The 8923-nt window shown below is 39.8% G+C and overlaps 1 protein-coding gene across 1 annotated transcript in view; it reads left to right on the top strand.

Annotated features, from left to right (window-relative positions):
* LOC107267291 (tyrosine-protein kinase transmembrane receptor Ror) overlaps nucleotides 1-8923 on the top strand; it is a 137197-nt gene that overhangs the window by 59338 nt on the left and 68936 nt on the right. The window lies entirely within an intron of this gene.

Here is an 8923-nt window from a genome sequence, read left to right as displayed (position 1 = left end):
TTTTTTTCTTCCCCCCCCCCCCCCCCCTCTTTGTATACAGGTCTTTTCATGTAATATTTACTCATCCACGGTCTTGTATTCTGAAACGTCACGTACCGGGTGTTCGTGATGTTAATTTTACAGTATGCCATTTTCTTATTACGAGATCCCATTAATGTGTATTTTTACACTGTAAGGACCAGCGCACGTTTTGCACGGTAGAGATGCAGTTTTTCACGAAACTCAGAATTCGCATGATCCTCGACTTCCGGAATCACGAGAGACTTCCTGCCGTTGAGCGTTATTCGATACACGTTAAAAATATTCATCAAAGATTCAGGGATAACAGGCGCTCTTGTGTATAGGTACCTGCCGTACCGACCGGAACGACGAAAAATCGGAAAACCCCGTAGCTTCCGGCGAGTCTCTCGGAAATAAGAAAGATAGCACACGTTTCCCTGGGTAATACCCAGGGAAATTTTGCATCGCGTCACAGGAATAACGTTCACGTCAGCACTGGTCGTCTCACGACAGAACTTTATTATCTCAATGACGTATAAACGACTTCCGGTGCTATACCGTCACAGGTAATTCGAGTAAATATTTTCTTGTCCATATTTTTCATTTCCTCCCTTACTCACGTTAAAATTTACCGATCCTCAATGGAAAGTCAATGCGCTTCACACGTACCAAATCAGTTCTGTTTGACCTAAAAGGCAAATAAAAGTGTTCCTCAAAAATCCCCAATACGAAATATTTAATCGTAGTCGTACCTATTATCTACAATGGCCTCATTCAGTGATTCACGATGAACTCAGCAATCTGCCTTGTTTCTCGCGTTCCGTACGGACTCACATCAACGGTGAGTCAGCTCGTGCTTCTTCCGAGATTCAAAATCCTAAATTCCCGAGCTGTCACTCGTGTCCGTAAGTCCAAGAGCGCGTGGGCGTTTCTAACGCGCCTGCTGCCAGCCGGCGTCTTCTCTTTCCTCACCAACCGATATTTTGGGAGTGACTATACCACGCGGCGGCGTTACGTTGTAAATCGACCGTTCTAAATCATATGGTCGCGTGCCCGTCATCGGATCAACTCCTGCAGGGATCACGTCGACATGAGTGTCTTTAGACATTAAACTCGCCCATTGAAAAATCTTACAACACTTTGGAATAACGGGTTGCCTATGTTAGGGGGATCAAATCAGATCGGATAAAAATCAATAAAAAAAGTTATTACGTAATATATATTTGATGACATCAAAATTTATGGGTAGGAAAAAAATTATTACTTTTTATGTTTATCACGTACGACTATCAAATTAATTTGACGTCCTGGGTCATGACGAAAACTTTCGATCCATGCTTTGACAATAGGGAGCCAAACGATCCAATTGATCTTATAAGTTAACCCTCGAGCTTATATATGGGCGATCCAAGATTCTATCGCTATTTTTTTTTCTCAATTTTTTTTTCCATCGTGCTTTTCTCTTCATTCTTCATCACGGACCTTTCTTCTCCTTTTTCCTTGCTCGTGGTTATTATTTCACCTCGTCGCGTTTCATAAACATCCCCTCGCTTTATTCGAGCTCGCTTTTGTACTGCAAATTGCTATAAGAAGATTTACCAGCAATTCAAGTCAGGATCGATGCTGCGAAATTCTTGTGTACAGCTATCGTTGCGTCTGTACAAAGAAATCGTAATGTTAAAGCTCGGGTCACGTGTCTCCCCGAAGGAACTTTTGAAAAGTCTTGAAACGAAAAATCAGTTATATCCATTTGCAAGAAGCTGGGGGTCTTCTAGGTTGCAGAAGTACCCTTAAAAGTTCCTCGTGGGTGAACAAGGGTCGACCAGGTACGTATGAGAAAACACACTGGCCTTGTGCACAGCTTTTACACAGCCACCCTTTATTTTTCCGCTTCCTCAATTACAAGAGCCAAACGTTCATCGTGCTTTCGAGCTTTCCACGGATACCGCTTATTTTCCTTGCTCGCTACAGTATATTTTCCTAGCACTATAGGGTGGCATCGTTTACCTACCTACGGTCGCGATACTCGACATACCTTCCATTCCTTACTAGAGGTTAAGATTTCGGATTTTTCATTTGGAGCAAAGTCTTTTTTCTTATTTTGGTAAGAAAATGATTTTTTTTTCTTTGCCAACTCTTATCGAGCTTTTTACGAGTTGTCTCGTTATACGTGACCGGGTGCACCGGTAATAGATATTATTTCTCGTGGCGATCTCCTGCCGACTGAGGTCCCTGCAGGACGTATGGAGGAACTCCCCCTAGATATGGTCCAGGAAATGTTGGATGGTACTGCGGGTGATTGGGAGGAGAGGAGTATGGCGCTGACAAGATGACGCGGGTGGTTGGCACGAGTGGCAGATGGCTCGGAAAATCTAGGATTACGAAACTAATGAAAATATCGAATTACCAGTGGGCATTCAGCGAGGATCGTGAAGGTCGGCGGGTGTGGGTGGCGACTGGTGAGTTCGTGTTTGGGAAGACGAGAAAGCGAAATGTAAACGGGAACAAAGCCCTCTACGAACGAATCCACTTAGAAGTAACTACGGTACGGGGACTCGCAGCATCCCTATAGGACAATTACGGCAATTGGCTGAGACTATTTTTACCCTTGCTTTGGCACGACCCCCGGACAATTGTTATTGTTGGAAACTTCATTATCACGCTCGAATTTCAGTATATTTCCCAGCTTCTTTTTTTTTTCCACGTGGCTAATGGACCAGTGGTATCTACCGGGTGTTTAATTTCGTAGCGATTTAGGGTGGACGTTGAAAACTTTTATTTTTAATTATGCTATCGAACGATTGATTAAATTTTTTTTTTTTCAAATTTTCATCCCGTTTCACACTCAACGACTGTCGCGTGACAGCGATCTATAGATCATTGGAGAAATGTAATCAGACTCACACGCCATTAAGCACGCTGTTACCTTATGGCTGAGCTCTGCTGATTTCCACCCTCTAAATTCCCATGGGTTGTGCGAACCGCGACCGACCGACAAATTAACTCGCAATCTACGATTCTCGATCATGGATCAACCAGAGATCGATATCCTTGACTCTCCCTTGACTATATTTTACAGGTACTTTATGATGGTCCAGGGGTGGTTACTGTGTCAGGAATTACATACAATCCCATTTAGAAGATATAAGTTACGTTCACTGTCGACTGATCTATTTAATAACAATGATTCTGTCACGCTTTTATAGAGATCGATCGCAGATCGATTTATGATCAATAATAATTTCGTACCTTCTTTTTTTCGTGGGATTTCATATATCTTTCATTGTCAGATTCTAAGTCCAGTCACTGATAATTTATATATCTAAGGGTAACGAAGTTGCCATATTGGGGACTCCTTTCAATTATTCTAAGTATCCTCCCAAAAGCTTTCCTAAGGCTTTTCCACAGTTTCCAAGTCACTGATTAACAGCACCAGGAAAATCATCCCTTACCCAGTCCTGGACCTTTTTTTTCGGATATTGACACCTGGTCCAGTCACGATTCCGAGGCCGATGTATATCTATATCTATGGATTATACAAAAAAAAGTAAATTGTCTTTCTGTTCTCAAAATAAAAAATTCGAGTTTCCCTGAAGCAGTTATTTATTTTTTTTTTCCAACTCCCACAGTAATCCCCAACCATTTCCAAGACCCACTCAAGACAAGGTACACAATTTGCAAGGTAATCCCAACAAGATTTCGCCTGACCGTAGTTACGACTGAAAGCTTTATATCTAAATTATTTAAATTATTAGAAAAAAAAAACGTATTCTACCTGAAAAAAAAATATTCAAAATTTTATTAACATAAATACAAAAATATTACGCGAATAATTTATCTATAAAAAGAAGCTATCAATGTTACAGTAATTTTGGACGAATATAAACTGCTTTTTTGTTTCGTCAAATTATTGAAATAAAAAATAATTTATCCCCCTACAACCCATTTTCCACCCATGAATAAAAAGTCCCACAATAAGCCGGATTAATTTAACGCGCGTCCAAATAAGGCCCAGCACTCAAATCATTAAGGGTCAGTCGCTTGTTAGCTGCTCCTGCTGCTCCGTATATAAGATATCATCTTCGTATGGACCCACGAGAAATAAAAGATCCTTTGGCCTTTATCCATCCAAACGGGACACTCCAATTACGACCTGGTGAACGTCACATTGCGCTCCCAAAGAGCAGAGGATCTTCTACCGCGTTCAGGTCGTTCTCGTTGTCCTATCGGAGAACGAAATCTTGGATTCGTAATCAAGCCACCGTGTCTTCGTTCCATAACCATTATTTATGGTATCGCACTACAGATTACCCCGCTTTATATATACGTGTATATATATATTTACATATTTAGTGCATGTTGAAAGAATCCGTATCCGCCGTAATGACGATGACGTGTGCTTTCTCTTTACCATACCTATATAGCGTATACCAAGCATTTGAATTCTTCACGAGAGAAGCCATTTTAAAGTCTTTAGACCATTTGAACTATTTCGAACTATTACCAGCCATAAATTCACCAACGAAATTACCATCGTCGCCTTGTTTTCATCTTATACCCAACTTTACTACTTACCTATCTGGGCCCACCAGCAGGAAGACACTTTAATCGAAGCTTCATTCTTATTTATTATCCCACGCTACATTACTTACGAGAGTATACCAATCCTCTTCCTAAAATACCTTTCGTTCTCCCTTTTACAGGCACTGCGCCCTACGCATATACTATACACGGGTTAATACGATATTCCGGCAATGGGCTACAAAGTTCTGCCAACTTTCCATTTACTTTATTCTTTTATTTACTTCCACCTCAACTACTGTACTGCCATTCTGGTAGTACTTGGAATCGCCGGAGCTTTAAGTAATGGCCGAAACGGAATTGGTGACGTCGAGGAACTCCAGAGCAATTTAGAATACTGGGAAATTGGGAGGGTGGCACAATATTCTTGAACGGTATGTACGAATAAAAAGTGAAAAAGAATTTTCGTGATTTCGAAAAAAAAAAAAAAAAAAAAAATTAATTTTCGGAAAGTGTGCTTATCATCATTCTTAATTTGATTTGGACGCACGTCATTTTTCGGTTGCGCAAATCATTGGACATTTTTTTTATGTATACTGTATAGTATTATATATGTTATTCCTATACCGGATACTGGTGTCGGATACGTCAAAGGGATGAATGACAGTAGAGCCATTGGTTTTTCTAATGAGCGATAGAGTCGTTGAAAGATATTTTTTAATGTATTATTCAGTTGACGCAACTGTTCAATTGGTGTTACCTTAGGCTACGTTCACAACGGTGAATTTTATAAGTTGTCGATGACGAGTCTGGGTTGCGTGGGATGAATTATTTTTTTTATCTCGTCTCACATCTTCTTTCTGCCTCGTCAGGTAAATCAGGGTGTGGAATATTAGTTGGCTGTTGAAATTAGCACTCGAGGCGATGCCAAGCAAGGAGCGCAAATGCGAGTCGAAGGCTAATGACTCTTAATGACTGTTGGGAGTTCGAGGAACTCGACACGTCTTAAAGTCTTCAGTAGTCGAGACACTTGTATATATATATATTATTTTATATATAAATATATACATGTGCATATATACAGGGTCGTGCAAAAGTTCATATATAAAAACTAAAAATATAACAACAGCCATGGGAAAACAAATAGGGAAAAATTTGAAAGAGTGAAAAAAAAAATAAAGCTCGGAGCTTTAACTGTTCGGAATTTGCATACGTCTCATTAGCGATCGTTAATTGCGCGACGCGTTATGCTTTTCTCCCTCCTCTCCCACCATTGTTAAATTCCCTCCCCACGTGCTTAAATATACGTTTAATGGAGATGCAAGAGTAATTAAGCCATCGGGTCTTTAGCGAGTGCATCGGGAATCGAAATACTCAAGCAGATAAGTATATACACATATATCTAATGAAAGCCTTATTTGAGTCACAAAATCCAAAGTTCAATATAAATAGACTTTTTATTGTAAATCCAAAAAAAAAGTATATATACACTTTTCAATTACCAGTACCAGCATAAATTTTGACTATACCACGATAGATAGGGAAAAAAAATTTTAGGTAAAAAAATTTTATTTTTCATAAACAATCAAGTACGAACCGTCTTTAAGGCGGTTCGCTCAGCTGCCGACTAACGATAAGCTCGCGCATCTGCTAGTCTCGGCGTTATAATGCAAAAAGGGCCAGTTGATAATTTCCCAAAATTCATAACCAACCCCGTGACATTCTTTCACGAGATAATATTTTGTTAATGCCTACGAAATAATTAAAGCTTGATTTATCGAGGCATTACCAAAGACGAGGGACTCGGGCGAGTCTCCCTTCTTCAAACTTAAAGGTCGTCGCACGTGCTGCTTATGGATCTCGTCTGGATTAAAGTCCATGGATAAATCTTTGAGCTATTTAAGCAGTTATTACCAGAAGGTATGCATAAGCCACAGCCTCGAATTCGTTCGAGAGAGACGAGGAGGATACACTAGGTACATATATTCTCTATATTGAGAATTAATGAATTATTAAAAATTTTCGTTGGCTTTACAGTTTCGTAACGTGACTGGATAAAAAGGTTCCAGCTATTGTGACGGTAACAAGTTGTGCAACGGTATGCAGGATCAACAACATAATCAGGATTGCCTACCTATGTACACACACGTGGTATTTCAAGGCGATAGCGCCATTATACGTACAATGCTATGGCAGACCTCTGCATTTCGCAGTTATCGTTACAAACAAACGGATTTGTTTAAAAGCCCTGAAATTGTTTAACGAACGACCCAAGAAAACTACCGTGTGCCATTCTATCGGCTGTATGCAAACCAGAGGCTGCGGAATTGTACCAAGGATCTGTCTGCGATTCCACGCGTGGGTGTACTTATCCGATTCGTACACCCGGTATACCTACGACAGCATTATCATAGTTGGACACGCGTCCTGCGCACCGGTAACGTTCTACAGGTCGTTTCATAGGAATAAAAATTTTCAAATTTTATTCCCACCAAGAATGTAAATCGCGTATAAAAATTATATGGAAAATTTTTAAAATTAAAATTTCATCCCTTTCGATTTTATACACCCAGTACATTATATCCGCTTCGTATGCATAAATGTCTATTATATACTGTCATACGTATATGCATACCGATATACGAATGCAAACGAAACAGATACAAACCTTATGTATAGTTTTGATTTCTCTTTAAAAAAATGAACCCACCCACTGGATATCATTGACAAAATTAAAGTATCCAATTATCTCATAATCGCCTTACATTATCGGAGGTTGATTAAAAAATTCGTAGAATCGCTTTTTAACGTCGATTCAGTGTTATTCGATATCCGATTATATTCCGCGAATCCGATAACGATACGAGGGAAATTGGATGCTGCGCCTCTCTATTATTTTAATCTCAACTTTAATTCTCCTCTCGTCCATCTTTACATCTCGAGTAACCGTCCACCTAATGACTTTTCTAGTACGCTAATTACACGGTCACGATAACATTTCTTTAACCTCCAATTAAGACTCAAATTCTGTCATCCTTCGCTATGCCACGTTCGCTCCACACTCGTCGGCCTTCTGCATGGACCCATCCACTGCCATTAATCACAGGGATAGTTAGCGTCACAGCTTAACGTTTAATCTCGAACGGTTCAAGAGCTTTCCGAGAATGTATCCACGAGGGCCGAACAAGCCCGACGAAATTACGATAGGAAGCCACCCCTTTGATATCCCAACATATTGTGGAACAGGATACACAGTTGATATGGGTGATACGCTATACGCCATATAAGCCCAACACCTCCCAGAATCCTAGATACAGATCTTATCTCCCAATTTGACTATCTAAAGAGCCCTGGGCATTGTACGGGCTGACGGAATATTTTTCACGTGTCTGAAGAATCAGAAAAGTGCATTTGCTTCTGGATAGTCTCCTGTGTAACGCGTGGAACGTGCTTTCCCGAAGGGTTATAGATATATGTAAATTCAATAGATTTTTGAGACAAAAATAAAGTGCTGTAGGAGAATAATAAAAAATATACAATTCCAGCACTTTTGTCTTCTACGTATACGTGTATAAATCTCATTGGGTGAAACCACCCTTCGAGACTCTTGGGACATTTTCCTCCTGGTATAGGCCAACGTGTTATATCTATTTCTACCTAATGCATCTGGCTAATAGATACGTATATATCAAGTTGGTACTACTGTTCAAGTAGAAGAAGCTGAATCCATGTTATAGAGGGGGCGAATGACGTTGGCGTTTCCGTTCCTACTTTCTTTATTTTTTTTCCCTCTACTTTCAACTCCACCTACAGTTCCAGTCCATGCAATCCTTTACGATTGGGTAGGAAACCTCCAAACGACATTTCGGGACTAACATTAAAATGCATCTGAATGCAATACGTTGAAAAATAAAATATAAAAAATTAATCAAACTATTGATGAATAATAAAAATACGATTGCTAAGGAAAAGCCAGTATCGGAAGTAACTAGATTTTTCTTATAAATTCCCTAGAATCTGTACCTACTGCTCCTACTGTTCGGCTGCTTCGTAAAATACATTGTAGTCATGCAACGTCTGCGCAACATATAGGACCCCGTATACAGATGCATTTACGTATATGCAATTCGAAGCCGGTTATGTATCGATTCTGCATAGTATTTTTGCAGACCGTAGTCGCGTTCCGAGACACAAGGTTTGAGAGTTGCTGGTGCGGAGGTGCATCTGCGAAGTGTCCGCCATGTTGACTTATGCTACAGGACTTTTCAGTCAAAATCTATACCCCGTTGATATTCGCTACTAAAAAAAAAAACCCCTATAAAAGTTCAAAATTTCCTTATCCACGCACTCAACTAAAATACAGCAGCTTTGATTTAAAAAAAAAAAAAAAAAAAAAATCCCC

Source organism: Cephus cinctus, unplaced genomic scaffold (genome assembly GCF_000341935.2).
Source record: "Cephus cinctus unplaced genomic scaffold, Ccin1 Ccin1_scaffold0396, whole genome shotgun sequence".
Lineage (NCBI taxonomy): Eukaryota > Metazoa > Arthropoda > Insecta > Hymenoptera > Cephidae > Cephus > Cephus cinctus.
Note: the sequence above shows the minus strand (reverse complement) of the source record. Positions and strands in the feature narration are given on the sequence as shown.